This window comes from Canis aureus, chromosome 31 (assembly GCF_053574225.1).
Source record: "Canis aureus isolate CA01 chromosome 31, VMU_Caureus_v.1.0, whole genome shotgun sequence".
NCBI lineage: Eukaryota > Metazoa > Chordata > Mammalia > Carnivora > Canidae > Canis > Canis aureus.
Window position 1 is genome coordinate 33,114,719 of NC_135641.1, and position 16,746 is coordinate 33,131,464.

At 36.2% G+C, this 16,746-nt stretch overlaps 1 long non-coding RNA gene across 11 annotated transcripts in view; it reads left to right on the plus strand.

Annotated features, from left to right (window-relative positions):
- LOC144302647 (uncharacterized) overlaps nt 1–16,746 on the plus strand; it is a 115,275-nt gene that overhangs the window by 53,187 nt on the left and 45,342 nt on the right. For 2 of the 11 annotated variants that reach the window (XR_013369603.1, XR_013369609.1), the window contains one exon: nt 6,139–6,220. The exons of the other annotated variants lie outside the window; for them this stretch is intronic. This is a non-coding gene — a long non-coding RNA (uncharacterized LOC144302647). The remainder of the gene's footprint in view (nt 1–6,138; nt 6,221–16,746) is intronic. 11 annotated transcript variants of the gene reach the window in all.

A 16,746-nucleotide genomic window follows, 5' to 3' on the forward strand; every position in this document is an offset into this window, starting at 1 on the left:
GTAGTATCCCTATACTTAGAGGCAACGATTATCAGGAGACATAAGGTGTCTGACACCTAACACAGGCAAGGCCACCAAAGTTTTGTATGTTATTCCTATGTAAGAAAAACTGTATCTTCCTTCTCGTGATAACATTACATAGGGTTTATTAGTAAGAAAGAGAAGGAAAATATATAGTTCCCTCAGTTAGTGGTTCCGGACTCTGACAGAAATGGCTTCATGATATTATCTCTTGTACCCACTGGCAAATTGACACCTTGTGTTTCTCTCACTGGAAAGGGAATGAATCTATATTTTTGTTGGTTTGAAGGAAAGTTGCAATGCTCGATGGAAAGATTTTCTGGGTTTTTATGTATAGAAAGACAGTTTGAACGCACAGTGGCTCCAGGGTGCAACGCGGGATGATTTCCCTTACTTCTTTTATTTTTTTAAAAAATATTCCCTTCCAAAAAAAAAAAAATATTCCCTTCCAACGCAAGATTTTTTTTTTCCTCTACTTTTTGTGAATCTTAAGGAAAAATAACTATGTGACTCCAAACTCAAAAAGTATGTGTGGGCCAGATTGGCTACTTTCAGTCTCTCACCTAGGAATGTAAATGGTGACCAGAAAATTTCAGAGCATGACTTAATTTAGTAAATAGAAGATCTAAGATTTTCTGCTGTTTTTGAAAGCCTGGGTCTTTCCTGATCTTATTTTGATTACATATGCCTTCAATCCTGTGACCATGTATGCTATTTCTATTGAGATTTTTAGTTTTGTTTGTGAAGCTGAATATTTCCCTAATTTTGGTTTTTAGTTCAAAACTATTAGCTCTGATTTTCATAATCAGGAAAAAAAAATGATTATAGGCATAAAAACTAAACTTTTAAAACATTTAGCATTTTATATTCCTTTTAGTGTAATATAAAACAGAAAAAACAGAATCAATGTATCATAATTTTATTTCAAGGATATTATTGCTTAGAAAAGGCTAAGGAAAAACAAAATGATTAAAACTCAAGGAAAGTTTATGAAAATTATTAAATAGTATACCAGTATGACAAAAAAACTTATTAAAAGTGATTAAATAGGCGTGCCTGGGTGGCTCTGTTAGTTAAACATCTGCCTTCAGCTCAGGTCATGGTCACAGGGTCCTGGGATCAAGCCTGGAGTTGGGAGCCTATTTTTCCCTCTCTGTCTGCCACCTACCCCCTGCTCTTGTGCTTTCACTGTGTGTGTCTCTCTCTCAAATAAATAAAATATTTTAAAAAAGAATGATTAAATATGTAATACTCATAAGATGCTAAAAATATAAACCAAATATAATAGCAACATCGATGATCATCTGTGTATATTGTGTGTGTATATATGTATATAGAGTTGACAATAAATATTTATGGTAGCTACTTTTGATTTGGATTCATGAATAATTTCTGTTTTCTTATCTATAATTTCTATATGCAAACAAAAGCATTTCATTTTTTTCAAAGATTTTATTTATTTATTTAGAGCATGAGTGGGAAGAGGGGCAGAGAGAGTCTCAAGCAGACTCTTAGCTGAGCATAGAGCCTGATGAAGCTCCATGTTACAGCCCTGAGATCATGACCTAAGCTGAAGCCAAGAGTCTGATGCTCAACCCACTGTCAGCCAGGAGCCCCTGCCAAAACATTTCTAAGTATAAAATCAAAGTTATATTCTCACTTCTTGGAATTGTTAAATCAGAAACATAAGGAAGCTTAGTTTTTTCTGGTTTATGTGTATACACATATGGTTAGATGATAAGGAGATACATACACACTAGCGAGGCCTCCGGGTTAGAAATCAGGGCTTTGTTTACTCAAGCAACATAGGGGAAGAGTGATTTCTAACATTGTCCTTCCTATGTAGCACACCACAGATTGCAGAATGACAGGAGGATAGTATACGCATGTAATGGGATTGTACTATGGAAGAATGTTGTGTGGGTCTCACCCTACTGATGCTGATGCTTTCAGCTGGGAATGCCTGGGGCACTTACGTGGGCCTATATTTACTCATAGGGAGCCCCACAAACATTCCTCTGCACCACCCACTAGCAAGGCCAACATTGTGGCTGAACTAGCCTTTGTGATTCTTTTTTTTCTCTATGTATATGTATATGTATATACGTGTCTGTGTGTGTGTGTGTATAATATAAGGGCACATATATTACATCTTCCTTATTCATCTGTGCATGGACACCTGGGTGGCTTGCATATCTTATCTGTAGTAAATAATTATGCAATAAACATATTGCATAATGTGTATATCTTTCCAAAGATATGTGTATATCTTTCCAAATAGGGGTGTGTATATCTTTCCAAATTAGTGTTTTCATTTTCTTTGGATAAATATGCAGTAAAGATATTACTGGATGATATGGTATCCCCATTTTTAACTCTTTGAGGAAATTCCTTACTGTTTTCCACAGTGGCTGTACCACTTTATGCTACTACCAGCAGCACACAAGTGTTCCCTTTTCTTCACATCTTCACCAACACTTGTCATTTCTTTGTCTTTTTGATACTAGCCATTCTGGCTGGTGTGAAGTGATATCTCATTGCAGTTCTGACTTGCATTCCCCTGATTGTTAGTGATGTTGAGCATCTTTTCAGGTGTTTGTTGGCCATCTGTATGTCTTCTTTGGAAAAATGTCTATTCGGTTTCTCAGCCCAATTTTTTCTGGTGTGGAGTTGTGTAAGTTCTTTATGTATTTTGGATATTAACCCTTATTGGTTGTATACTTTGCAAATATATTCTCCCATTCACCGGGCCACCTTTTTGTTTTGCTGATGGTTTACTTTGCTATGCAAAAGCTTTTTATTTGGCATTGTCCTAATAGTTTATTTTTGCTTTTGTTTTCCTTGCCTGAAGAGACAAATCCATAAATATGTTGCTAAGTGTTACATCCTAGAGATTACTGCTTATGTTTTCTTCTAGGAGTTTTATGGTTTCAGGTCCCCCGTTTGGGTATTTAATCCATTTTGAGTTCATTTTGTGTGTTCTATGAGAAAGTGTTCTAGTTTCATTCTTTTGCATGTAGCTGTCTGGTTTTCCCAACACCATTTATTGAAAAGACTGTCCTTTTGCCGTTGTATATTCTTGTTTTCTTTGTTGTAAGTTAATTGTATGTGTCTAAGTGTAGCTTTATTTCTGGGCTCTCTATTTTTTTCCATTATGTCTATTTTTGTGCCAAGACCATACTCTTGGATACTACAGATTTGTAGTATATCATGAAATCTGGAATTGTGATACCTCCAGCTTTCTTCTTTCTCAAAATTGTTTTGACTGTTCATGGTCTTTTCTGGTTTCATACAAAATTTAGGAACACTTGCTCTAGTTCTATGAAAAATACTACTAATATTTTGATGGCTTGCATTGAATCTATAGGTTGCTTTGGGTAGTATGGAAATTTTAGCAAATTAATGTTTCTAATACATGAATATGGAATATCTTTCCATTTCCTTGGGTCATCCTCAATTTCTTTCATTAATGTCTTAGAGTTTTTAAAGACACACACATGTCTTTATCAATTAAATTTATTCTAAAGTATTTTATTTTTTGTTATAATTATTTTGTTTTTGTTTTCTACCTTATTAGTGTCTAGAAACATAACCTATTTCTGCATATTAATTTTTGTATCCTGTGACTTTACTGAATTCATTTATCAGTTCTAATGGATTTTTGTGGAGTACTTTTGGTTTCTGATTATGGAAAAGTTTCCTAAAGATCCCTGCCCCTCCAGCATACCTTCTAAAATTAGTAAACAGATATCTTTCCTATATACATTAGGTGCTTCTCAAACTGCTACTCCCATACTGTATCTCTGTGAGATTGCTTGTCATGCTATCTAAGGGCAAGGACTATTTCTTGTCACCTTCCAGCTGTCTTGGGGTGGAGCCTGTGGATTTTAAATTTCCTGGTGCGAAGCTCCGCTGATTACGAAAACTCTCTAAGTGAAGCCACTCTGGTTTTCAAAGCCTAATGTAATAAGAACTTGTCTACCCTTGCAGAGCTCCCATGTCTGGGATCCCTGGTGTGGGGTTGGTTCCCCTCCTTCCCTTCTCCTAGGCTTGTGGTGTCCCTCCCATTTGTGTTTAGTCTCACAGGTTAGTTTGGTTCCCAGCTGGGACTCTGCCCTTCCCACTGTTTTCAATGTGATTCTGCTTAACTGTGGAGATGGTTCTTCAGTTTGTTTTCTGGGGCTCATCGATGTGACTATTATCTGGGTGTATTCATTGAGACCAGGTAAGCTTGGGATCCTCCTAGTTCCCCATCACTTCCTTCCAGGATTTTCTATGTAGAGTGTCATGTCATCTGCAAATAGTGACAGTTTTACTTTTTCCTTACCAATTATGGCGCCTTTTATTTCTTTTTCTTGCCTTATTACTTTTTCTAGGAGTTCCATTCCTATGTTGAATGAAATTGGTGTGAGTGAACCTCCTTTTATTCCTCCTGATATTAGACAAAAAGGTCTGTTTTTCACTATTGAGTATGATGTTAGCTGCTGATTTTTCATATGTGGCCTTCATTATGTTGAGGTATGTTTCCTCTAAATCTATTTTGTTGAGAATTTTTTTTCTTTTATAATGAATGGATTTTGTATTTTACCAAATGCTTTTTCAGTATCTACTGAGATAGTCATATGGTTTTTATCTTTCCTCTTATCAATACGATATCTCACATAGATTTTCAAATATAGAATCACCTTTGTATTCCTGGAATAAATCCTACTTGATCATAGTGAATGATGCCTTTTTTAATGTATTGTTGAATACATACTTCAGATCTCCTCAGTTTTCTCCTAATATCCCTTTTCTCTCATTGCTCCCAATCAGTATACCACATTGAATTTTGTTGTCGTGTCTCCTTAGGCTCCTCTTAGTTTTGACAGTTCTTAGTGTTTCCTTGTTTTTGTTTTTTGTTTTGTTTTAAGGATTTTATTTATTTGTTTATTTATAAGAAAGAGAGTGTGTGAACAAAGGGAGGAACAGAAGGAGAGGGATAAGCATATTCCATGCTGAGTGCAAAGCCCCGTGGAGGGCTTAGTCCCATGAGATAACAATCCAAAGCAAAAAAACAAGAGTTGGACACCCAACCAAGTAAGCCACCCAGTATCCTAAGATATCCTTGTTTTTGATGACCCTGGAAGTTTTGAGGAGGACTGGCCAAATATTATGTAGAATGTCCCTAATGTGGTCTTTGATATTTTTCTCATGACTAGATTGGGATAATGTGTTTTGAGGAGGAAGACCACAAAAGGAAATTGACATTTTTATCACTTTATATTAAGGATATGTACTAATCAATATTACTTATCATAGTTGATGTTGACCTTCATATAGTGTTTGTCAGTTTTACTCACTATAAATGTATTCTTTTTTCCTTCATTTACATACTGTACTCTGAAATTCTTCTACACTTAAGAAGTGGAAAGATATGCTACACCTCTTTAAAGGACAAGCGCTACATAAGTTATTTAGAATCCTTTTATGTGAAAGAATTATCTACTCACCCTTTTGTTTATGTGGTCAGTCATTTATTTATAGCATAGACATTTATTTTATTCTTTGTTCCATAATCCAATACTACTATATACTTCTATATTTTGTTGCTCAAATTTTTTTCAGCTTTAGCCGTGAGCTTTCATTTGGCTCCTGTGTCCCCTGACATATGCCTTTAATTGAGTTTTTTGTTTGTTAGTACTTTACTTTATACCCTACATGATATTCCAGGATTATCTTGTATAGTACCTGTCCCAACCCTACAATCAGCTATTTACCAGGAACACTGATGTATTCTATTAGAAAGTGATACTAGAAACCAAGACCTTGGTACCTAAGCATGCTTATTGCTACTGGAATATTATTGTGTCTAGGCCACTTTAATAATAAATCTAGGATCTGTGTATGTGTATACTAACTGTATGTATATACACTTGCCTATAAACATTTCTGTATTTGAGTTTATATTAAGGTAAATACAAATTCATGTTGATGTCTTCAGTTCTAATCTATTACCATATGGATCATTCTAGTCTTCTACTTCTCTCAACATTTCTAAAACGGTAAGAAAACTGGCTCCCACCATTTTCCATCAATTTATTGAATCATTCCATTATTGTGTATTTATATTTTCAGGGCTGATAATCAGTGCACCATGGCAAGCAACATTATCAACTCAAGTACAATGATTATTTACAAGTCTCTGCATTCTGTTTATGTAATTATGTTTTTTCTTACTCAATTTATTAATCTGATGAAATACATTGATTAATATACAAAGGTTACAAGTTTTTCATGGAGTGTACTTGGTCAGAAAGTACAATTCTTTTTATATATTGTTGGGTTTACTTTTCTAATCTGTTAAGGACTATTGCTTTTTTATTCATAGGAGATTTTGGTTTGTAACTTTTTAAAAAATGTCTTTATTGGTTTTGACTATAGTGTAATGCTGGCTGCATGGAGTAAGTTAAGAAGTGTTCCTTCAGCTTCTATTTTTGGGGTGGTGCAGTAGAAATATATCCTCAAATGTTAGGTATAATTCACCAATGAAGTCATCTGGACCTGAAGCTTTTCTTTTTGGAATGTTTTTAATTGTGACTCAAAATAATTGATAACGCAAGGAAATTCAAGTTATCTATTCTCCTTTTCTGAGTTTTTAAAAAGGATTTTATTTATTTATTCATGAGAGACATAGAGAGAGAGATAGGCAGAGACACAGGAGGAGGGGGAAACAGGCTCCATGCAGGGAGCCTGATGTGGGACTTGATCCTGGGTCTCCAGGATTATACCCTGGGCTGAAGTCAGCACTAAACCACTGAGCCACCCAGGTTGCCCTCCTTTTCAGAGTTTTGAGCTTTCTTCCTTTCAAGGAATTGATTTCCTTTAATTTATCAAAGGTGTCAGCACTAAATTGTTCATAAAATACCCTTATTGTCCTTCCAATTTTCATGGCATCAGTTACAATGACCAAATTTCATTTTTTATATAAGTAATTTATGCCTACTCTCTCTTCTTCTCCATCTTCATTTGGGTAGAGGTTTTCTTCCTCCTCCCCCCAAAAACCAGCTTTTAATTGCTTAAATTTTATCTATAGCTTTCCTATCTTCAATGTCACTAAATTCTGCTATTATTTTTTATTTTTTGCTCACATAAGGCTTAATTTTCTCTTTTTTCACTAGACTTTTAAGATGGAAGCTTAGACTATTGCAGGTTTTCTTTACTCATATAGGCATTTAATGCTATAATTTTCCTTCTCATTGCATCTTTTGATGTACCCCACAAATTTTGTTAAGTTCTATTTTTATTTACCTTTTGTTGAGACATCATCTTTGAGTCAGGTTATTGAGAAGTATCTGTATAATTTGTAAATAATTTTGGGACTTTCCAGCTATCTTTTTGCTATTGACTCCTGTTTAATTCCTTTGTGGTCTGATAGCATACTATGTAGAAAACTATTGTTTTAAATTTATTCCAGTGTATTTTGTAATATAGTTTGTAGTCTTTTTTTTTTTAAAGATTCCACTTATTTATTCATAGAGACACAGCTAGAGAGAGAGGCAGAGACAGAGGCAGAGGGAGAAGCAGGCTCCATGCAGGGAGCCCGACATGGGACTCGATCCTGTGTCTCCAGGATCACACCCTGGGCTGCAGGTGGCACTAAACCGCTGTGCCACCTGGGCTGCCCCTAGTTTGCAGTCTTTTTAAAAGCTTCATGTGTATTTGAGAAGACTATTTTGTTGGAGTTGAGTTGGAGTTAAGTGTACTTGAGAAGAATAGTCTTCTCAAGTACACACGTATATATATATAAACACACACACTAGACCAATGATCTGGGATAATGCTGTTACAGTGACCTATCTCATTACTAATTTTGTGCCTACGTATCCATCAATAACTTGGTTATTTTTGCAGTTCAGTCAGGTTTTGTCTCATATGTTTCATTTTTGCTATAAAGTAAGCCTATATATAAGATTGTTTTGTTTTCTTGGAGATTTGACAACTTTTGTATTATATAATGGTCCCTCTTTATTTTTTATAGTCTTCCTTGTTTTCATACCTGATTTATCTGAAATTAGCATAGCTAATTCAGCTTTCTTTTGATTAGTATTATTGTTGTATATATTTCTTTATCCCTTTACCTTCAACCTACTTGTGTCTTTATATTTAAGCAACATATAGGTGATTCTTATTTTTAGGTAATCCATTCTGATAATTTCTATCTTTTAATTGGGGATTTTAGACATTCCCAGTTAAAGTGATTATTGATATTTTTGGATTACCATGTTTGTAATTGTTTTCTATTCATTGCTTTTGCTTATTTTCTATCCTTATCTCCTTTGTCTATTTTTTAAAATTTAAATTTAAATTAAATTTGCCAACATACAGTATAACACTCAGTGCTCACCACACCACATTTCCTCCTTAATGTCCATCACCCAAGTACCCCATTCCCTCACCCACCACCCCTTCAGCAACTCTTAGTTTATTTCCCAGAGTTAAGAGGCTCTCAGGGTTTGTCTTCTTCTGTAACTCTTCCTCACTCAGTTTCTTCTTCCTTTGTGGTCCCTTGCACTATTTCTTATATTCTACATTTGAGTGTAACCATATGATAATTGTCTTTCTCTTGACTTATATCACTTAGTATAAAACCCTCCAGTTCCATCTACATCAAGCCAAAGGTAGATATTCATCCTTTCTGATGGCTGAGTAATATTCCATTATATATATATATATATATATATATATATATATATATATATATTATATGTATGTATATGTGTGTGTGTGTGTGTATATATATATATCACATCTTTTTATTATTTATTCATCTGTAGAAGGATATCTTGACTGTGTCCCCAGTTTGGCTATTGTGGATATTGCTGCTATGAATATTGGGGTGCAGATATCCCTTAGTTTCACTAAATCTGTATCTTTGTAGTAAATGAATAAAAAGTTAAACATAGGCCTACCTATGGCCCAGCAATTGAAGGTTTTTGACGAACCTCCATACTGTTTTTCAGAGTGGCTGTATCAGCTTGCATTCCCACCAAGAGTGGAAGAGGGTTCCACTTTCTCCACATCTTCGCTAACATTTGCTGTTTCCTGTCTTGTTCATTTTAGCCATTCTCACAAGTGTAAAGTGGTATCTCATTGTGGTTTTGATTTGTATTTCCCTGATGACAAGGGATATGGAGCATTTTTTTCCTGTGCCTGTTGGCCATGTGCATGTCTTCTTTGGAGAAATGTCTGTTCAGGTCTTCTGCCTATTTCTTGACTGGATTATTTGGTTTTGGGTGTTGAATTTGACAAGTTCTTTATAGATCTTGGATACTAGCCCTTTATTTGATTTGTTGACTGTCTCCTTTGCTGTGCAGAACCTTTTTTATCTTGATTAAGTCCCAATAGTTCAATATTGCTTTTTGTTTCCCCTGACTTTAGAGATGTGTCTTGCAAGAAGTTGCTGTGGATGAGGTAAAAAACATTGCTGCCTGTGTTTTCCTCTAGGATTTTGATGGATTCCTATCTCACATTTAGGTCTTTCATCCATTTTGAGTTTATCTTTGTGTCTTGTGTGAGCAAATGGTCTAGTTTCATTCTTCTGCATGTAGCTGTCCAATTTTCTCAATACCATTTGTTGAGGAGACTATCTTTTTCCATTGGATAGTCTTTCTTGCTTGACCAAAGATTAGTTGACTGTAGAGTTGAGAATCCATTTCTGGATTCTCTATTCTGGTGCATTGACCTATGTGTCTGTTTTTGTGCCAGGTCCATATTGTCTTGATGATCACAGCTTTGTAATATAGGCATTAAAGTCCAGCATTGTGATGCCCCCAGCTTTGGTTTTCTTTTTCAGCATTCCTCTGGCTACTTAGGGTCTTTTCTGATTCCATACAATTTTAGGATTATTCATTCCAACTCTGAAAAAGGTCCGCGGTATTTTGATATGGATTGCGTTGAATGTGTAGATTACTCTGTGTAGCATAGACATTCTAACATTTATTCTTCCAATCCATGAGCATGGAATGCTTTTTCATTCCTTTGTGTCTTCCTCAATTTCCCTCATAAGTGTTCTGTAGTGTTTAGAGTACATATATTTTACCTTTTTGCTTAGGTTTAGTACTAGGTATCTTATGTTGTTTGATGCAATTGTAAATGCGATTGATTCCTTAATTTCTGTTTCATCAGTCTCATTAGTCTCATTAGTTAGTTTATAGAAATGCAACTGATGTCTCTGCATTGATTTTGTATCCTACCACATTGCTGAATTGCTGTATGAGTTCTAGCATTTTGGGGTGGACTTTTTTAGGATTTCCACATACAGTATCATGTCATCTGGGAAGAGTGATAATTTTCTTTCTTCTCTGTCAATTAGAATGTCTTTTATTTCTTTTTGTTGTCTAATTGCTGAAGTGAGGACTTCTAGTATTATGTTGAACAAGAGTATGAGAGTAGGCATCTCTGTCATGTTCCTGATCTTAGAGGAAAAGCTCTATTTTTCCACATTCAGAATGATATTTGCTGTGGGCTTTTTGTAGATGGCTTTTATGATATTGTGGTATGTTCCTTCTGCCCTACACTTTGAAGAGTTTTAATCAAGAAAGGATGCTGTGTTTCTCAAATGCTTTTTCTCCTATTGATTGAGAGGATCGTACAGTTCTTGTTTTTTCTTTTATTAATGTGATCTGTCACATTGATGTGAATGTTGAACTACCCTTGCATTCCAGAAATAAATTCCATTTGGTCATGGTTATTAATTCTTTTCATGTACTGTTGGATCCTATTGGCTAGTATCTCGGGGAGTATTTCCGTATTCATATTCATCAGGGATACTGGCTCATAATTCTCCTTTTTGATGGGGTCTTTTGGGAACGAGGTAATGCTAGCATCATAGAATGAGTTTGGAAATTTTCCTTCCATTTTTATCTTTTGAAACAGCTTCAGTAAAGTAGGTATTATTTCTTTTTAAATATTTGGTAGAATTCCTCTGGGAAGCCATCTGGTCTTGGACACTTGTTTCTTGGGAGACTTTTGATGACTGCTTCAATTTCCTTGCTGGTTATTGGTTGGTTTGGGTTTTCTATTTCTTGCTGTTTCAGTTTTGGTAGTTTATAAGCTTCTGGGAATGCATCCATTTCTTCCAGATTGCCTAATTTGTTAGCATATAGTTGCTCATAATAAGTTCTTAAAATCATTTGTATTTCCTTAGTGTTGGTCATGATGTCTTCTCTTTCATTCATAATTTTATTCAAGTATTTTTTCTTTTTAGTAAATCTGTTTAGGTTTTTATATATCGTATTAATTCTTTACAAGAACTAGCTCCTAGTTTTATTGATCTGTTTTACTGTCCTGGTTTCTATTTCATTGGGTACTGCTCTAATTTTTATTATTTCTTTTCTCCTGCTTGGTTTAGGCAATATTTGCTATTCTTTCTCCAGCTTCTTTGGGTATAAGGTTAGTTTGTATATTTGAGATTTTTCTAATTTTTTTGAGAGGTTTGTATTGAAATGTACTTCCCTCTTAGAACCACTTTTGCTGTATCCCAAAGGTTTTGAACAGTTATGCTTTCATTTGGGTTAGTTCCATGAATCTTTTTTAATTATTCTCTAATTTTCCTGGTTGGCACAGTCCTTCTTTAGTAGGATGCTCTTTTTTAAAAGATTTTATTTATTTATTCATGAGAGACAGAGAAAGAAAGAGAGAGAGAGAGAGAGATTTGGAGAGAGAGAGAGAGAGACAGAGACATAGGCAGAAGGAGAAGCAGGCTCTATGTGGGGAACCTGACATGGGACTGAATCTCGGATCTCCAAGATCAGGCCCTAGGCTGAGGGTGGCACTGAACTGCTGAAACACCTGGGCTGCCCAAGATGCTCCTTGGTGTTGGTAGTGATCTCTCCTTTCTCATTGATGATTTTATTAATTTGAGTCTTCTCTCTCTTCTTTTTAATAAGGCTGGCTAATGGTTTATCTATCTTATTAATTCTTTCAAAGAACAAACTCCTGGTTTTGTTAATCTGTTCCACAGTTCTTCTGGACTCGATTTCATTAAGTTCTGCTTGAATCTTTATTAACTCTCTTCTTCTGCTGGGTGTAGGATCTATTTGCTGTTTTTTTCTCTAGCTCCTTTATGTGTAAGGTTAGCTTTTGTATTTGAGTTCTTTCCAGTTTTTGGATGGATGCTTGTATTGCGATGTATTTCCCCATCAGGACTGCTTTTGCTGCATCCCAAAGATTTTGAACGGTTATATCTTCATTCTCATTAGTTTCCATGAATCTTTTTAATTCTTCCTTAATTTCCTGGTTGACCCTTTCATCTTTTAGCAGGATGATCCTTAACCTCCACGTGTTTGAAATCCTTCCAAACTTCGTCTTGTGATTTAGTTCTAATTTTGAGGCATTATGGTCTGAGAATACACAGAGGACGATCCCAATCTTTTGGTATCGGTTCAGACCTGATTTGTGACCCAGTAGGTGGTCTATTCTGGAGAAAGTTCCATGTGCACTTGAAAAGAATGTGTATTCAGTTGCGTTTGGATGTAAAGTTCTGTAGATATCTGTGAAATCCATCTGGTCCAGTGTATCATTTAAAGCTCTTGTTTCTAGCCAGCAATTGCACTGCTGGGGATTTACCCCGAAGATACAGATGCAATGAAATGCCGGGACACCTGCACCCCGATGTTTCTAGCAGCAATGTCCACAATAGCCAAACTGTGGAAGGAGCCTCGGTGTCCATCAAAAGATGAATGGATAAAGAAGATGTGGTTTATGTATACAATGGAATATTCCTCAGCCATTAGAAACGACAAATACCTACCATTTGCTTCAACGTGGATGGAACTGGAGGGTATTATGCTGAGTGAAATAAGTCAATCAGAGAAGGACAAACATTGTATTCTCATTCATTTGGGGAATATAAAAAAATAGTAAAAGGGAATAAAGGGGAAAGGAGAAAAAATAAGTGGGAAATATCAGAAAGGGAGACAGAACATGAAGACTCCTAACTCTGGGAAACGAACTAGGGGTGGTAGAAGGGGAGGTGGGCGGGGGGTGGGGGTGACTGGGTGATGGGCACTGAGGTGGGCACTTGACGGGATGAGCACTGGGTGTTATTCTATATGTTGACAAATTGAACACCAATAAAAAAATAAATTTATTAAAAAATTAACCTTAAAAACAAAGAGTTAATAAAATAAGAAAATAGTTGAAATGAGAATTTTAAAAAATTGGAAAATTTGAATCTGAAGGATAAACTGATCATGGGGGCAGGGAAATCTTCGTGTTCTCTATATTATTTTCCCCTGGCTCTGGAGTTTTCCAGTTCTGTTTTTTCAGTAAACTTGCTGTTTCCCTGCTCTTCCAGCTGGTCTTCTCCGGGAGGGACCTACTGCGCTGATTCTCAGGGGTCTGTGCCTGGGCTGAGTTGCATCACCCCTTGCTAGGGGGCTGGTTCAGTGTTGGGCTTAGTGTAAGATGTTTGCTCTGTGAGGCTTTTGTTCCCTGGAGTCTTTCCATGCCTCTTTTGAGGGTGTAAATAAAAATGGATCTTAGCCCCAAAGCTGAGAGATGGAGGTATGTGCCAAACTCTGCAGACTGCTGTGGGGTATGCCCCACTCATGCCCTCCCTGGGGGCAGAGAGACACTGATTTGTGCAATTTGTAGGGTTCCAGGAGGGAAAACCTTTGCCAGTCATTCGCATATGTGCTCTACCCTTCCCAGAGGAAGTGGAGGGTCACCCTGCTTCTGTCTGTTGCAGGGCCACGGTACAGTGTTCCTCTGGTAAAGTGCACCCCTGTACTGCCTCTTCCAGAAGAAGGTGGAGGGTTGCTGGTTCTAGTCCTTTGCAGGGACCCAAGAGCTGGAGAGAATGGTCAGAGAATGGTCACCAGATCTGGCAGCGGTTCATGCTTATGGCAAAACAAGCCGAGCCTTCTCCCAGGCTCATTGACCTAAGGCGGTTTCCCTGCTCCAGTGCCTGGGAAACGTGCCAGCTCAGGCCCCCCTGTTCTTTCTGTGCCCCTGGGAATACTGAAAGCCCTACCGTCCCACCTGTGATTCTGCCCCACTTCACCACTGAGCACCTTTCAGGCTTGCACGGGAGCATAGTGTATGGTTCCTGATTTTCAGCTCCAGGAATCTACCACTTTCCTGCAGCCAATTAACAAAGGCTCCTTCCCCCACCCCCCTGCCGTTTATCTTCTGATATAGCTTCTCTGTTTTTCTGCTCCATGAAAAATAGTCACTTTTCTATTTATAGAGTTCCAGCCATTTTTTCCTTACATCTTTCGTTGAATTCATAGGCATTCAGGATGGTTTGATAGTTATCTAGCTAAATTAAGGGAACCAGACGAAATGAGGAGCCCTACTCTTCTGCCATCTTGCCTCCTCCTCTTTGTCTGGCTTTAATTAAACATTTTATGTCATTTTATTCTTAACATACCAATTAAATATCTTTTTATAATGTTTAATTGTATCCTTGGCGTATACATTTTCAAATAATGTAAGTCTATTTTTACACAGCCCTATACCACTGCATATGTGGTTATGTGGTGCAGGTACCTTTGAATAGAGTAGTCCCAATTCTTTTCCATTGTCCCTGATGACATTGCTGTCACATAGGTCATTCATCTGTATGCTATAGTCACACACTGTGAGGTTGCTACTATTGACTTACACACTTATCTTTTAGATAAATCACAAATAAAAAAAAACACAGATATTACTTGCATTTATTTGTTCTCTGGTGCTTTTCGTTTCTTTATGTAGGTCCAAGTTTCCAACCTATATCATTTTCTACCTCCCTGAAGAACTTTTTAATATTGACTGCAGGACAAGTTGGCTGTCAGTAAAATCCCCAGCTTTTGTCTGAAAGTGTCTTTATTTCTCATTTGCTTAGATAGGGTAATAGAATTATACTGATTATAGAATTATACTCTTCTGTTTCTTTTAACACTTTAAATATTGCACTCTATTACTTTCACTGTTTATGATGAGAAGTCCATTGTAATTTTAATGCTTGTTCTTCCATAAATAGTGTTTCTTTTCTTCTAGATTCTTTCAAGGCTTTCTTTTTGGGAATGTGTTATTCCTTGGTGTGTGTGTTCATGCACACAACATATATTTATCCAGGTTGATGTTGTCTGTGCTCCCCTTGCTGTACGTTGGTGTCTGTCAATAATAGTAGAAAGTTCTCCACTATTATTAATATAAATATTCTAATATTTCATTTTTTTCTACTGGTATTCCAGTTATTTGTTGGTTAAAATTCTTGTTCTTGTACCATAGTTTTTCAATGGTTTATTCTGTTTTTAATTTTTTTTCTCTTTACTTCTCACTGTGAGAAGTTTTTGCTGGTCAATCTGCAACTTCACTGATTCTTTCTTAGCTATTGTGAATCTACTTATGAGCCCTAGCGAAGAATGCTTTATTTGCTTTATTGTTTTGTTTTGTTTTGTTTTGTTTTAATTTAGGGAGGGAGATATGGTGGGAGGAGAGGAGGAGTAAAGGGAGAGAGGGAGGGAAAGACCAACAACACACCCTTCCAAATAGTCTTCTTTCTTAGTCTGATCTTGACCTTGGAAAAGTTCTTTGGAATGTAAAGTTTGGTCTCCATTTCTTATTGCACTTTATGGGAGAATTGCATATAATCTGAGTTCTGCACCCCAAAAGAGAACCATGGAACATACTTTCCACAGCGTGGAACCTAATGCAGGGCTTGATCTCCCAGCCCTGAGATCATGACTTGAGCTGAAATAAAGAAATCAGTACTACCTGAAATATTAGACTTGATCAAATTTAACTAACTGAACCACTCAGGTGCCCCTATTGTCTTTATTTCCAACATTTCTTTACTATATCTTAGTTCCATCTCTCTGCTTATATTATCACTGCATTCTTTCATTTTATCTAATTTTTTGTTGTTTCAAGTTTTCATTTAAATTCTAGTTGCTTAACTTATAGTGTAATATTGGTTTCAGGAATAGAAATTAGTGACTCATCACTTACATATATAACCAGTGCTCATCAAAACAAGTGCCTTCCTTAATCTCATCACCTATTTTTCTATTAGACTCTTTAAGATATTAATCATTGTTATTTTAAATTTCCTGTCTGATAATTCACACATATGTCATATCTTGGGCTGTTTTCATAATTACTGTTTCTTTAGGTTGCATTTATTCTTGCCTTTTATCATGTTTGCACTTTTTTTTTTGAAAGCTGGACATACTATCTGAGAAATAGGGTAACAGGAAATGAGGTAAAAAGTCTTTTAGTATGAGGATTTAAGTTAATCTGGATAGGAATTGAGCTATTTTTAGTGTTTGTTGTAGATTCATTTACCAGAGGCTTCAAATTCTTTTGTTTTTATGTCGTATCTTGATTTGGGGGATATATACATATCTGTCCTCGTAGAGAGTCTGTATTATACACATTTGTATTACAGAGAGTCTGTATTCACCTCTTTCATCTAAATTCACTAAAATTATATTATAATGGAACCCTATTTGTGTGTTAATAAAGTGGCAGGAAAAGAGAGAGTTCTATCATCTGAGTGAGAATCAATGTTTGAGTGGGTCTGCATTTTAGTACTGAGACTTTCATAAGCATTTCTCCAATGATATAATTTGTCCTGTCTCCTACTTCTTTCCCTGTCTGAAAAGCTCCCATTCTATTTCCTGGAAGCCTTGTCTCCTGTTGACTGTCAGATTTTTACTCTTTTTGGGAGTCCATACTGGAGAGAGCCAACCA